Source organism: Trichomycterus rosablanca, chromosome 14, assembly GCF_030014385.1.
Source record: "Trichomycterus rosablanca isolate fTriRos1 chromosome 14, fTriRos1.hap1, whole genome shotgun sequence".
In the NCBI taxonomy this organism is placed as follows: domain Eukaryota; kingdom Metazoa; phylum Chordata; class Actinopteri; order Siluriformes; family Trichomycteridae; genus Trichomycterus; species Trichomycterus rosablanca.
Genome location: NC_086001.1, coordinates 33,192,883 through 33,207,181, shown reverse-complemented (window position 1 = coordinate 33,207,181; position 14,299 = coordinate 33,192,883). Strand labels below are relative to the sequence as shown.

General features: G+C 41.6%; 1 pseudogene; it reads left to right on the top strand.

The window, feature by feature from the left end:
- LOC134326480 (E3 ubiquitin/ISG15 ligase TRIM25-like) overlaps positions 1–14,299 on the top strand; it is a 514,462-nt pseudogene that overhangs the window by 207,663 nt on the left and 292,500 nt on the right.

Below are 14,299 nucleotides of genomic sequence, written 5' to 3'. Positions count from 1 at the left end.
AATTTGATATTAAATGTACTTAAGTATTAAAAGTAGAAGTAAAAGTAAATGCTGTTAGTATAAACTGAAGCGGTCATTTAGAAAAATATAAGATTGTTCTTTTAAACCTGTAAACCAACTTAACAAGCTTTTTTCTTCCTTCCATCTGAACATGATCTGTGCCAATTCGTGATTATAATCAGCTGTTCACATCACCTATTTGAAATCACGTCATTATTTAGTTGTTTTTAACCTTATTACGAGGACTAAATTGCCCTGTTCCAACTTTTTTTTGAATGTGTTGTAGCTTAAAATGCATGTATGTGTATGTTAAGAATGAAGTTGACCAGACAAAAAACGAAATATTTTGGGTTCATAAAAGATGGAATAAGAGTCGATGTAAATGTAAAAAACACTGCATCTATTTTATTTGCATTTTCTATACTGTTCCATTTTTTGATTTGGGTAGTACATTCCAGTTATAAATACTGTATATATCCCAATAACCTAAAACAACTGAATTTTGGCAGAATTAATTTAAAAGCAAAACTCAAGCAAGTTTAACTAAACGTGTGGCACTTTTAACCTTTTAATGATCTGCTCAACCATTAGTATAATCTAAATAGCTGGGTAAAATAAGCTGTATTCAAATAATCTTTTATGGGCTGTATCAACTCCCTGATTGGCGTGTGTTAAACGTAAAAAACATTGATATTCTTACTTTAAGAAAACACCATTTCTAACTTATGTGTAAACCTGAAGCAGCAGCTGAAAAATCATCCATAAAATTTTGAAAGTTGAGTTCTTGTTGAGAGCATTAAAGAGTTAAAGACGTGCATGTTCCTCAGCACCATGAATGTTTCCTCTGTCAGTGTAATACAGAAGTTATCTGAGGAAATATTTGTCCGTAGGTGAGTTTTTAAAAATGATGGGACATCATGTCTGCACTGAATTAATTACAAACTAATGTAGTGAAACGTTTTATTTGTGGTTCGAATGTAATCGGTAGCTAGATATCTGAACAATGTTAATGCTAATAATAATAATAATAAAAACAATGGTGCTGTGGCTTTACTTTGTTAATCATTCTTAACTTACATCAGTGTGTTAGACGGGGAGATTCTGAAATGACGATTATTCCGTATCTTTGAGTGAACGATGCACTTTTACAAAACGTTTGCATCTGCGCATTAATGTGTTTAACCGCTGATGTAATTTACAAGCGCAGATTCGCCAAACCTGCTGCAGTCTGTCACACATCTCACATTGATTAGCTAAAAAATTCTTGTCGTTTTTTTTTGTAGTAACGAGTAACGAATTCGCATACAGCAAATGTATCGGAGTAAAAGTACACAATTTCTTTAGGAAATGTAGTGGAGTAAAAGTGAAAGTTGCCGAATTTTTTTATACTCCAGTAAAGTACACATACTCCCAAAAACTACTTAAGTACTGTTAACGAAGTATTAATACTTCGTTACTATACACCACTGTAAACCTCCAACAGGTACGAGAGTCTTTGCAAAAAAAGAAGCAGAACCAGGAGCAGGAATCTCTAGCCTCTGTCAAGTGAGGGATTGCAGATTTAACAGCACACTTGCATAGTCTTCTGTGGTAGCTGTTAAGAACTGGCTCTCTGAACCGGTTGGCTCCAAAAGACATTAAACACTCGGTTAACAAGCTCCATCATGTCATGCAAGCCAATAGAAAGTCCAATCCAAAATTCATCTAACTCCTGTACCTTTGCTCAGTCAGCTGGGTGAAGTTTAAAACGGGCTTGTGATTGAGTCTGACTAAGTACCTGAATATTTCAAGGGATTGTGACACTCTGGAGCTCACACAGGCATGGCATGCAGTACCTCCAAGCTGCCATCCCTAATGTAACAGACACAGCGTACTGTGTCTTTAAGAGACATCTCGTGAGAGTTGAGTGTGGGGAAGGCGTAGCTAAGTATATGCACTGTTGTAATAGAGCTACCCTATATCTAACTTATATATATATATACATGTTTAGTAACGCTACCATGGTGTTCCTACTATAATTCTTTTATGTGTAAAGGGAATCGTAGTAGCCGTTTGACCTGGCTTTGTATGGTCACTGCAGTAATAAAGAGCCGTTATTGGAACGTCTACAGTTGTGTCTGTGTGTGTGTTCGCCCGGCCCTCTAACTTTTCTGCGGTCATCCGGAGCACCTGGTCTCTCACTCCGGGTAAGAAGCGTTACAAGTGGCGCCCGAACAAATGTCTCTGGACCTGACGTCCTACTTTTAGTGGATATGTTTGTATTTTGACTTAAACTAAACTATGCGTTAGCCGTTAGCAACGAGCTACTCGCTACGGAGATATACGCGGCAACAGCACGAGCGGACTCTGGACAAACTGCGTGAATTTAAACTCTGTCGGTGGATTTTTCATGTGGAAGACTGTTGACTGTGTTAATGCTTTTGCGAGGAGCGAACTGTGAGTGTTTTCGTGATTTTTATTTTTTATTTTGCGTCTTTGCATCATACTTTGCCGTGGAGTGACTGAACTGTTTACCCCTCGTGTGTGTGTATATACGGCTGCACGCGTGGGTGAAGCTGCACGTTTTCCTCTCGCTCCGCCCCAATGTTTTGCTGGATGGAGTGAAACGGACGCTCAGTAACTGTACAGTGAGTGACTTTAGGGAATATTTGGCTGTTTTTGGTAATTTTTTTTCTCTAATTTTTCTCTTCCTCGCGTTGTGCGTGTTCGCACTGTACTAACACTCGGACCTTCTAAAGTTAAGTGTACTCATAACTTTGCATATTATTGTAACTGCTGGAAGAGAGAAAACAATCAAACCTGAGTTTCTATGTGTTAAGTAATGCCGTATGTGCTTTGTTGCCTATATAGGTAATTTTGTTCTATTAATACAATCATTAAGTTCAAGTTTGATATATTGAAATTAATCGGTTTATCATTGAAATTGTTAATGACTTGTGGGTTTACTCTGAAAATAGGTTATTTCAGTTACTGTATTTATACGAGTAATCTGAAACATTTTCATTATACTGTACTAAGTATATTTGCAGAATGTTCTGTTCCCCTGACTCACAGACTGACTTACCTCGCCCTGCGCCTGATGTCAGACAAAGGCGTCCACAGCATTCAAACAGCGAACTGAAAGACCAAGTACAGTCACTACAAGACGAGGTGAGACTCCTCCAACAATGTTTAAATGACTCGCTGAAATTACAGAAAAGCATGTTTGACCAGTGGAGCAAATCTAGTGTCCCAGCGATGCATGTTTCAGATGTTAATCACATTCATTCCGCCCGAGTCACTTCGACACCTTGTCCAATGTCTTCACCAACTGATGTTCCTAATACCAGGGTGCCTGCCAATAGCCACCAGTCTAGCAGCCGTCCCTCAATTCTTCCACAAAGTCCGGTGGATTTGAGTCACACCTCTAGAATTGTTGCTTCTATTCTGCACCAGTCTAAGCTGGAGCCGCCTATATTTGCTGGGGATGGTAAAGTCTTGCCTGAGGATTGGCTTCAGTCCATGAACATTTACAGAAATTCACTTGACTTAACAGATGGGCAGGTGTTCCTTGAACTTCCGCGGTTCCTAGCCAAGGAACCACGGAAATGGTTCAGTGTCCTTAGAACACACATTGGCACATGGACACAATTCTGTGATCTATTCAAGAAAGTCTTTCTGCCATCTGATAACCAGGAGAGAGTCCTGAGGGGAATTCTGGACCGGTTTCAGGCTCCTGAAGAACCACTTCCTACTTTTGTAGCTCACATGCTTAGTGAGTTCAACAAACTGTTAAACCCCCCCAATGAACAAAGCCAAATTGATCTTATATGTAAGCACACTCTGGAGAGATATAGAGTGGCACTCTATGGCACACCTCTGTCTTCAGTAATGGACCTTCTTTTACGGGCCCATGAGCTTCACTCTGTTCTTGGCCCCAGCAGCCGTAGCAGCTCGAATGATCAAAAATGGGGCGACCTACCTAAGGAAACGCATTGTTTCAAGTGTTCTCTACCTGGCTACACGTCTCGTACCTGCCCTAATTGTAATTCCTCTTCTCAGGTGAACACGAGTGGTCACAGGATCTCTACTAATAACACACCTCATCCCTTTAAATCCCTGGTGGATGATCCTGGGGAAGACACCATGTCTGGCGAAAAGCGTACTGGGGTCATGGGAATGCCAGGCAGTCAGAAGGGAAACTTCAGAGGAGGGAGGATGTTTTAAAGGTAGAGCACTGCCTGCCACACTGGACACCGGGGCCTCCTTATCTGCTATACGTGCTGACCTTGTCCCTGTGAATGATTCTAGTACATCCAAAGCTCAACCTTGGACAGCCCCACCAATACAGTTAGCTGATGGTGCATCTTGTGAACCCTCAGGCATTACTTGGCTGTCAATAGGCTTCCAGGGGCAGCGTTTCTACCATAGATTCGTAATCATTCCGAACTTATCCTCACCAATGATTCTGGGTATGGATTTTATGCTACGTGCTTCAGTCAGTATCCACATTCCATCCAGAACAGTGACAATTAATGATGACAACCTTAATTATGCCCCCAATGCTGATGAGACCTTCCAGAGTGAGTATGTGACATGTCTGGATGCTCCAACTCATGATCTGCACAGCAAAGTGGAAGAAGCCTCACTAGACTTAAACCAGAAAGGACAGTTGTTGAACCTACTGGAGGACTTTGGTGATTTGTTTAGTGGTCGCCTCGGTCACACATCTTTGGCTAAGCATGTCATTGATACTGTTGATGCTAGGCCAATCTGCCTTCCGCCTTATCGCACATCACCTGAAAAGAAGAGAATTATTGAAGATCAAATTGAAAAAATGCTTAAAGACAGTATCATTGAGCCCTCTCACAGTCCATGGGCTGCTCCAGTCGTAATTGTGAAAAAACCTTGTGGAGAACCAAGGTTCTGTGTGGACTACAGAGGTCTGAACCAGCTTACAGTGAAAGATTCTTACCCACTTCCAAGGGTGGATGAATCACTAGACTTCTTGGCTCGAGGAAAATTTATCTCTACTATTGACTTAGCACGAGGCTACTGGCAGGTGGCGGTAGATGAGGATTCACGGGCCAAGACTGCTTTCGTTTCACACTGTGGATTATACCAGTTCAGAGTCCTCCCATTTGGCTTATGTAATGCTCCGGCAACCTTCCAGAGACTCATGAGTACAGTCCTTGCTGGCCTAATTTACAAGACTTGCGCCGTGTATCTGGACGACATTGTCATTGCATCCCCTACTTTCGAGCAGCATTTGAAAGACTTGGGTGAAGTCCTTGCCCGGCTCCAATCTGCTGGCTTGTCCATAAAGCTGAGCAAGTGTCAGTTTTGTCTCAGTGAACTCATCTTTCTCGGCTACCGTGTTACCCCCGATGGTATTCTGCCAGACCAGTCCAAAGTAAGCGCTGTGATGGACTTTAAAACCCCAGGAAATGTGAAGCAGGTGAGGCAGTTCCTGGGATTGACGAGTTACTACCGTCGTTTCATTCCTGGTTATTCTCAAGTAGCTGAACCATTGTTTGCACTCACGAAGAATGATGTACAGTTTGCCAACTCACAAAGCCCAGTCAGAGGAAGCCTGCAGGCCTTATGGTTCCCATCAAGCCTCAGAGACCATGGGAGTATGTTGGAGTTGATTTTGTGGGTCCACTGCCACGCACAGCACGTGGAAATGCTCACATAATTGTCTTTGTGGACTACTTTTCAAAGTGGGTGGAAATAAGTGCAGTGAGAGAGGCTACATCTCAAACTGCTTCAAGCAAGTTCCTAAGTGAAGTTTTTGCACGGCACGGCACGCCCAAATACCTCATCTCTGATCGTGGTTCACCCTTTGTCAGTGAGCTTTTTGAACATGTATTGTCCGCTCTTGGGTCTGAACACCGGCTTACAACGGCATACCACCCTCAAACTAATGCCACTGAGCGTGTTAACCGCACTCTAAAGACGGCCATTCGTGGATATGTAGGGGACAAACACACTGCATGGGATAAGTTTATTCCCCAAATATGTTTCGCCCTACGGACCGCTCCACATGAGAGTACAGGATTCAGCCCGTCAATGATGCTTTATGGCCGGGAGTTGGATACTCCACTTGACTTAATCACACAACCTGACTGTGAAGGAACTGAAGAGCCAGAGGTTTCGTACCCTGAGAACCTGAGGTCATCACTTAAAGAAGCACATGATCACGCTAGAAAGGTGTTGGAAACAAGCCATGTAAGGCGTAAACACTACTATGACCTGAAGCGCCGTCCTGTGTCCTATCAGCTGGATGATCTTGTGAGAATCAAGACACACCCCAGATCAGATGCAGTTGCTAACTTCACAGCTAAACTAGCTCCAGTGTACACTGGCCCATACCGCATTTCCCAAAAGCTCTCGGATGTGACATATCGGCTTGAGAAGTCGGATACAGGAGAGGACTTTGGTGTCTTCCATGTTGTTAATTTGCAGCCTTTCCACACATGGGACTCAGCTGCCCCTGGTTGTGTTGAGTCTGGACATAATGGTTCAGAGCAAGACTCTCCTGAGCACATGTATGCTGAATCCATGGCCGATCTCTGTGACTTATTCCGCGACCATGACGGCGAGCCTGATGTCAATTGTACGGTTGCTGACTTGGTTTCACATGACGTTGACAGTGAAGTTATTGAACCACATTTCTTGCCAGACACTTCTCATGCTGCAGATCCCTTGGCTGACTCTGGTTCTAACACAGTTGGTCAGTATAATCTTAGGCCCAGACGAGTGCCTAGGGTCACTTCTGACTGGTTAGCTAATAGGTGGACTAACCCCTACCATAGTGACAGACTTAACTATTAGTCAGTGCTGTGTCCATTTTCTGTTATGGTTTAAGAGACATTTAATGAGGTTGTAAAGAGGGCACACAGGTTTGGGTTACATGTTGTTTCAAGCTTTAACAATGCAGTTTTATGCTTTTGTTGTTTTTGTTATAAAAAAAAAAAAAAAAGGATATTCCAGTCTGGCTCATTTTAAGACGCTACATCTTTGGGTTATTTGTGTATTGTAGTGTACACCAATGTACGACATTATATTCTGTGTATTCTGTGTGCATATCCTATTTGTTTAGAAAACTCATCTTTCACATGTTGGATCTGATTTTAAGTTACTGTTCCTCACTGTGTACGGCTGGGGTCAGCCTTTGTTTAACCCGGGGGAAAATGTAACAGACACAGCGTACTGTGTCTTTAAGAGACATCTCGTGAGAGTTGAGTGTGGGGAAGGCGTAGCTAAGTATATGCACTGTTGTAATAGAGCTACCCTATATCTAACTTATATATATATATACATGTTTAGTAACGCTACCATGGTGTTTCTACTATAATTCTTTTATGTGTAAAGGGAATCGTAGTAGCCGTTTGACCTGGCTTTGTATGGTCACTGCAGTAATAAAGAGCCGTTATTGGAACGTCTACAGTTGTGTCTGTGTGTGTGTTCGCCCGGCCCTCTAACTTTTCTGCGGTCATCCGGAGCACCTGGTCTCTCACTCCGGGTAAGAAGCGTTACAAATTGTGGCCCACTTCCGGCGCAGCTCCTGTCAGCCGAGCCTGCCGCATCTGGTTCGGTGCCGGCAGCCCGTGTCGGCTCTGACTCTTTTTGAATGACTGCCCAGAATCGGGCCAAATACACTGGCCCAAATCCGGATTCCAGATCTCCGCCGACTCTCCCACAACTGGGCCGGAATCGCCCCCACAACACTATGATACTATTTATTTACCGTTTTCTTCTCCTTTCACATCCGCATAGATAAAATAGTAGATTTAGACTACAGATTGTGCAGCAGAAAGTATTTTATTAAGATGATTGCAGCAAGTAGTATAATAATAATAATCAGAATATTAAAAATAAGACCAATACTGCAATGTCAGAGAGAAAACTCAAGTATAACAAGTATACTAACAAGTATAAAGTCTTTACATAAACATTTGTATTGCAATAAAAAATAAAAATAAAAACAGTACCTTTAAATGGCCTTAGGCTCAAATGACCTACTGTTTATAGCAACTTTGACAAGCTGCAGCCTACTTAAATTGCAGGTTGTAATCTAGTTGTTGCAAAAGCACTATCTGTCATCCTCATATCTATCTATGTAAGCAGATATTATTTGGGCCAGTATCGATTCTCAACACAACTGACTGGTCTTCAAACTGGTCCCCAGGGGCCTGCAGACGGTCCACATTTTTGCTCCATCCTTATGCACTGTAAGTTAGGTTGAAACAAAAACAAGGACCATCTGGGTGCCCTGAGGACTGGTTTGAAAACCACTGTGCTACAGCATTGCTGCTTTGGTGCGAGTTATTTTTTTGAGGTGGACACAAATCTTGTGCTTAAAATATTATTAAGGTAAAATCCTAGGTCCTCTAGTTCTTTCAGTTCTCTTTGTAATTATAAGCACCAAAAGTACTGTAACTTGTTTTATGCTGTCTATTTGCTGTCCACAACATTAGATACATCTGAGATTTTATGATAATCCTGTTCCTGGATTTCCGCTTCTCTGCACATCTTTGATTTTTCTTTTCTAACAAAATTTCAAAATGTAATTAGATGAATCAAGTATACTGAGAGCCATGAATGCCAAAATGTGCAGAAAAGTGGAGTCTGCATATCAGGATTGAGAATCAAAACACGGTCCTTACTGAATCATCAGTATACAGTGCCTTGCAAAAGTATTCAGCCCCCTTGAACTTTTCAACCTTTTGCCACATTTCAGGCTTCAAACATAACGATATGAAATTGTAATTTTTTGTGAAGAATCAACAACAAGTGGGACACAATCGTGAAGTGGAACGAAATTTATTGGATATTTTAAACTTTTTTTAGAAATAAAAAACTGAAAAGTGGGAAGTGCAATATTATTCAGCCCCCTTGCGTTAATACTTTGTAGCGCCACCTTTTGCTGCGATTACAGCTGCAAGTCGCTTGGGGTATGTGTATCAGTTTTGCACATCGAGAGACAGAAATTTTTGCCCATTCTTCCTTGCAAAACAGCTCGAGCTCAGTGAGGTTGGATGGAGAGCGTTTGTGAACAGCAGTTTTCAGCTCTTTCCACAGATTCTCGATGGGATTCAGGTCTGGACTTTGACTTGGCCATTCTAACACCTGGAAAAGTTTATTTGTGAACCATTTCATTGTAGATTTTGCTTTATGTTTTGGATCATTGTCTTGTTGGAAGATAAATCTCCGTCCCAGTCTCAGGTCTTTTGCAGACTGCAACAGGTTTTCTTCCAGAATGGTCCTGTATTTGGCTCCATCCATCTTCCCATCAATTTTAACCATCTTCCCTGTCCCTGCTGAAGAAAAGCAGGCCCAAACCATGATGCTGCCACCACCATGTTTGACAGTGGGGATGGTGTGTTCAGGGTGATGAGCTGTGTTGCTTTTACGCCAAACATAACGTTTTGCATTGTGGCCAAAAAGTTCGATTTTGCTTTCATCTGACCAGAGCACCTTCTTCCACATGTTTGGTGTGTCTCCCAGGTGACTTTTTATAGATATCTTTGAGAAATGGCTTTCTTCTTGCCACTCTTCCATAAAGGCCAGATTTGTGCAGTGTACGACTGATTGTGTCCTATGGACAGAGTCTCCCACCTCAGCTGTAGATCTCTGCAGTTCATTCAGAGTGATCATGGGCCTCTTGGCTGCATCTCTGATCAGTCTTCTCCTTGTTTGAGCTGAAAGTTTAGAGGGACGGCCGGGTCTTGGTAGATTTGCAGTGGTCTGATACTCCTTCCATTTCAATATGATCGCTTGCACAGTGCTCCTTGAGATGTTTAAAGCTTGGGAAATCTTTTTGTATCCAAATCCGGCTTTAAACCTCTCCACAACAGTATCTCGGACCTGCCTGGTGTGTTCCTTGGTCTTCATGATGCTCTCTGCGCTTTAAACAGAACTCTGAGACTGTCACAGAGCAGGTGCATTTATACGGAGACTTGATTACACACAGGTGGATTCTATTTATCACCATCAGTCATTTAGGTCAACATTGGATCATTCAGAGATCCTCACTGAACTTCTGGAGTGAGTTTGCTGCACTGAAAGTAAAGGGGCTGAATAATATTGCATGCCCCACTTTTTAGTTTTTTATTTCTAAAAAAAGTTTAAAATATCCAATAAATTTCGTTCTACTTCACGATTGTGTCCCACTTGTTGTTGATTCTTCACAAAAAATTACAATTTCATATCGTTATGTTTGAAGCCTGAAATGTGGCAAAAGGTTGAAAAGTTCAAGGGGGCTGAATACTTTTGCAAGGCACTGTACTTACTGAGAATAACCTTCTTTATGATAAGGCTCTCCATTTTTTGTTTATTGTTTGCACCATGCCAGTTGATGGTTTTGGCCAAAGAGTTTGTGAGAACTTTGGCCATTATTCTCCAAACACTCTCTTTAGTTGACATCCCTCCTGCTAGGCCTAGGAATGCAATCTGCAAAGCAGAAAAGGCATGAAGTCATGGGTCTGAAATGGCTCCAATGCAATTTAACATCAGCATGATGCTTTAAATACACTGCTCAAAAAAATAAAGGGAACACTAAAATAACATCCTAGATCTCAATTAATGAAATATTCCAGTTGAAAATCTTTATTCATCACATAGTGGAATGCGTTGAGAACAAAACAACATAAAAATGATCAATGTAAATCAAAATTATTATCCCATGGAGGTCTGGATTTGGAATCATACTCAAAATCAAAGTGGAAAATCCAATTACAGGCTGATCCAACTTCAGTGGAAATTCCTCAAGACAAGTTAAAATGAGGCTCAGTAGTGTGTGTGGCCTCCACGTACTTGTATGACCTCCCTACAACGCCTGGGCATGCTCCTGATGAGGCAGCGGATGTTCTTCTGAGGGATCTCCTCCCAGACCTGGATTAAAGCATCAGTCAACTCCTGGACAGTCTGTGGTGCAACGTGGCATTGGTGGATGATGTCCCAGATGTGCTCGATTGGATTCAGGTCTGGGGAACGGGCAGGCCAGTACATAGCTTCAATGCCTTCATCATGCAGGAACTGCTGACACACTTCAGCCACATGAGGCCTAGCATTGTCATGCATCAGAAGGAACCCAGGGCCCACTGCACCAGCATATGGTCTCACAATGGGTCTGAGGATCTTATCCCGGTACCTAATAGCAGTTAGGGTACCCCTGGTTAGCCCATGGAGGGCTGTGCGGCCCTCCAATGAAATGCCTCCCCACACCATTACTGACCCACTGCCAAACTGGTCATGCTGGAGGATGTTGCAGGCAGCAGAACGTTCTCCACGGCGTCTCCAGACTCTGTCAAGTCTGTCACGTGCTCACTGTGAACCTGTTCTCATCCATCAAAAGCACAGGGCACCAATGGCGAATCTGCCAATTTTGGTGTTTTCTGCCAAATGCCAATCGCCCTGCATGGTGTTGGGCTGTAAGCACAAGCCCCACTTGTGGACGTCGGGCCCTCATACCACCTTCATGGTGTCTGTTTCTGACAGTTTGAGCAGAAACATGGATATTAGTGGCCTGCTGGAGGTCATTTTGCAGGGCTCTGACACTGCTCCTCCTGTTCCTCCTGGCACAAAGGAGGAGGTAGCGGTCCTGCTGCTGGATTGTTGCCCTCCTACGGCCCCCTCCATGTCTCCTGGTGTATTGCCTGTCTCCTGGTATCTGCTTCATGCTCTGGACACTGTGCTGACAGACACAGCAAACCTTCTTTGCCACAGCTCGCATTGATGTGCCATCCTGGATGAGCTGCACTACCTGAGCAACTTCTGTGGGTTGTAGACACCGTCTCATGCTACCTCTAGCATGTGGAGGCCACACAATCTACTGAGCCTCATTTTAACTTGTCTTGAGGAATTTCCACTGAAGTTGGATCAGCCTGTAATTGGATTTTCCACTTTGATTTTGAGTATGATTCCAAATCCAGACCTCCATGGGATAATAATTTTGATTTACATTGATCAATTTTATGTTATTTTGTTCTCAACGCATTCCACTATGTGATGAATAAAGATTTTCAACTGGAATATTTCATTAATTGAGATCTAGGATGTGTTATTTTAGTGTTCCCTTTATTTTTTTGAGCAGTGTATTTTGCAACATTCAGTCTGCTCTATAAACAGGCATATAATGTGGTCAAAATACTTTCAAAGTCCCACACCTATGATTTCAGCATATTTACTTAAATAAATACAGTTACTGATTAACCACTTAATTCATTTTTCTATGTCTGTCCAACATTTATGTCCTTACTGTGACACTGGTTAAATAAACATAAATAAAGTCAAATAAACCTACTTTTGATTAAAAAATAAGTTAGTCAACAAGCTAACACTTGGATTTTTCATCCATGAAGTGCGGTCTCAGTGTAAAAAGTCCTTAAGCTTACCACACACTTTACACTCAGCTAAATGCACTGACATACACTAAATTTATTTTAAAAAATCCATTCACCCATCCAACACCCATGAATTCAGGTGTTTCAATCACTTCCATGGCCACAGGTGTATAAAACCAAGCACCTCGGCATGCAGACTGCTTCTACACACATTTGTGAAAGAATGGGTCGCTCTCAGGAGCTCAGTGAATTCCAGCGTGGTACTATGATGCCACTTGTGCAATAAGTCTAGTGGTGAAATTTCCTCACTACTAAATATCCCACAGTTGACTGTCAGTAATATTATAACAAAGTGGAACGACAGCAACTCAGCCATGAAGTGTTAGGCCATGTAAAATGACAGAGCGGGGTCAGCGGATGCTGAGGCACATAGTGCACAGAGGTCACCGATTTTCTGCAGAGTCAATCGCTACAGACCTCCAAACTTCATGTGGCCTTCAGATTAGCTCAAGAACAGTGTGTAGAGAGCTTCATGGAATGGGCTTCCATGGCTGAGCAGTGATTGGAACACCTGAATTCAATAATTTGAATGAGCGAGTGAATACTTTTGACAATATAGTGGTTAGGTGGTTCCAGATTTCTATCTATCAATCTGATTCCATGCAGTAACATTTTCTCTTGATCAACAAAATGTTTGGTCAGTAATAATTTTTTGTTTACACATCAGATGCTTTAGGTTTAAAGTTACTTGTTTAACATGACTTTGGTTTTAAGTATTACTTAATGACTTATTGCATAATATATGAAACAAGTTAGAGGCTTACCAGTTTCTGCTTTAGTTCAGGATCAGAGGAAAGTCTCTGCTCCAAACTTGTTAGGTCTTGTAGTGATTGAAGAGGCAAGTAAATTGTCCCAACATCTGGAGGTTCACATGGGGGCAGTCCTGAGGAATTTTTTGAGTGGAGAAGCTGAAGAATTGTTGTATTTTGTTGTTTAATGGTCTCCAATGCAACAAGGACCTCTCGAAGTATTGCTAAAAAGTTGCAAAAAGCAGCCAAGACATACTGTGATTAGAATGTGATTAGATAACTTAAAACATATTCCTGTTGGTTAGGAATTGATATTCACTACATTCAGAAGACAATGTAGAAGAAAATGCAATTTGAATGTTTAGACGTTTAAATGTCCATTCAGACAAGATTTAGACTGTAACATCTTTTAATGTCGTGTAAAAGTAATCTAGCTAAATTACATCCAAAATGCATGCTAAAGAAAATGTACATGTTCTGCAACTATTGAAATGTTAAATAGTTTTAAGCATATTTAATCAAAATATCAAAATCCAGATGTTAGAGAGATATAGAGAGTTGTTAAGAAGATATCTCAAGAAGACTTGAAGCTGTGGCTTTAAATAAAGTCACCTTTAAGAAATATCCCTGTGTTAATTAAGGTGTGCTGATCACCTCCACATTGACATTGTGAAAAGAATTTTATTCATGAAGCCGAGTCTTCCCTTCCTGTTGCCTGTTTCCCTGCTCCACCCTGGCTTCTCCCCTTAATCTGTTCTCTTGACTATCCATGAGAACCTAATGTTTTCAGCTACTTGTCTGTTCATCTTTATAAACCCCCTCTTGTGACTTTGTCCTTGTTCAGCATTGTTTTGTGATGGATGTGTTTGTTAGTCCTCGAGTCATGTTATCTTGTAAATACATTTGTCTTCTAAACTAGCCTTGTTCACGTTTTGTTTTCTAAGTTACAGTGTATCACAAAAGTGAGTACACCCCTCACATTTCTGCAAATATTTTATTATATCTTTTCATGGGACGACACTATAGACATGAAACTTGGATATAACTTAGAGTAGTCAGTGTACAGCTTGTATAACAGTGTAGATTTACTGTCTTCTGAAAATAACTCAACACACAGCCATTAATGTCTAAATGGCTGGCAACATAAGTGAGTACACCCCA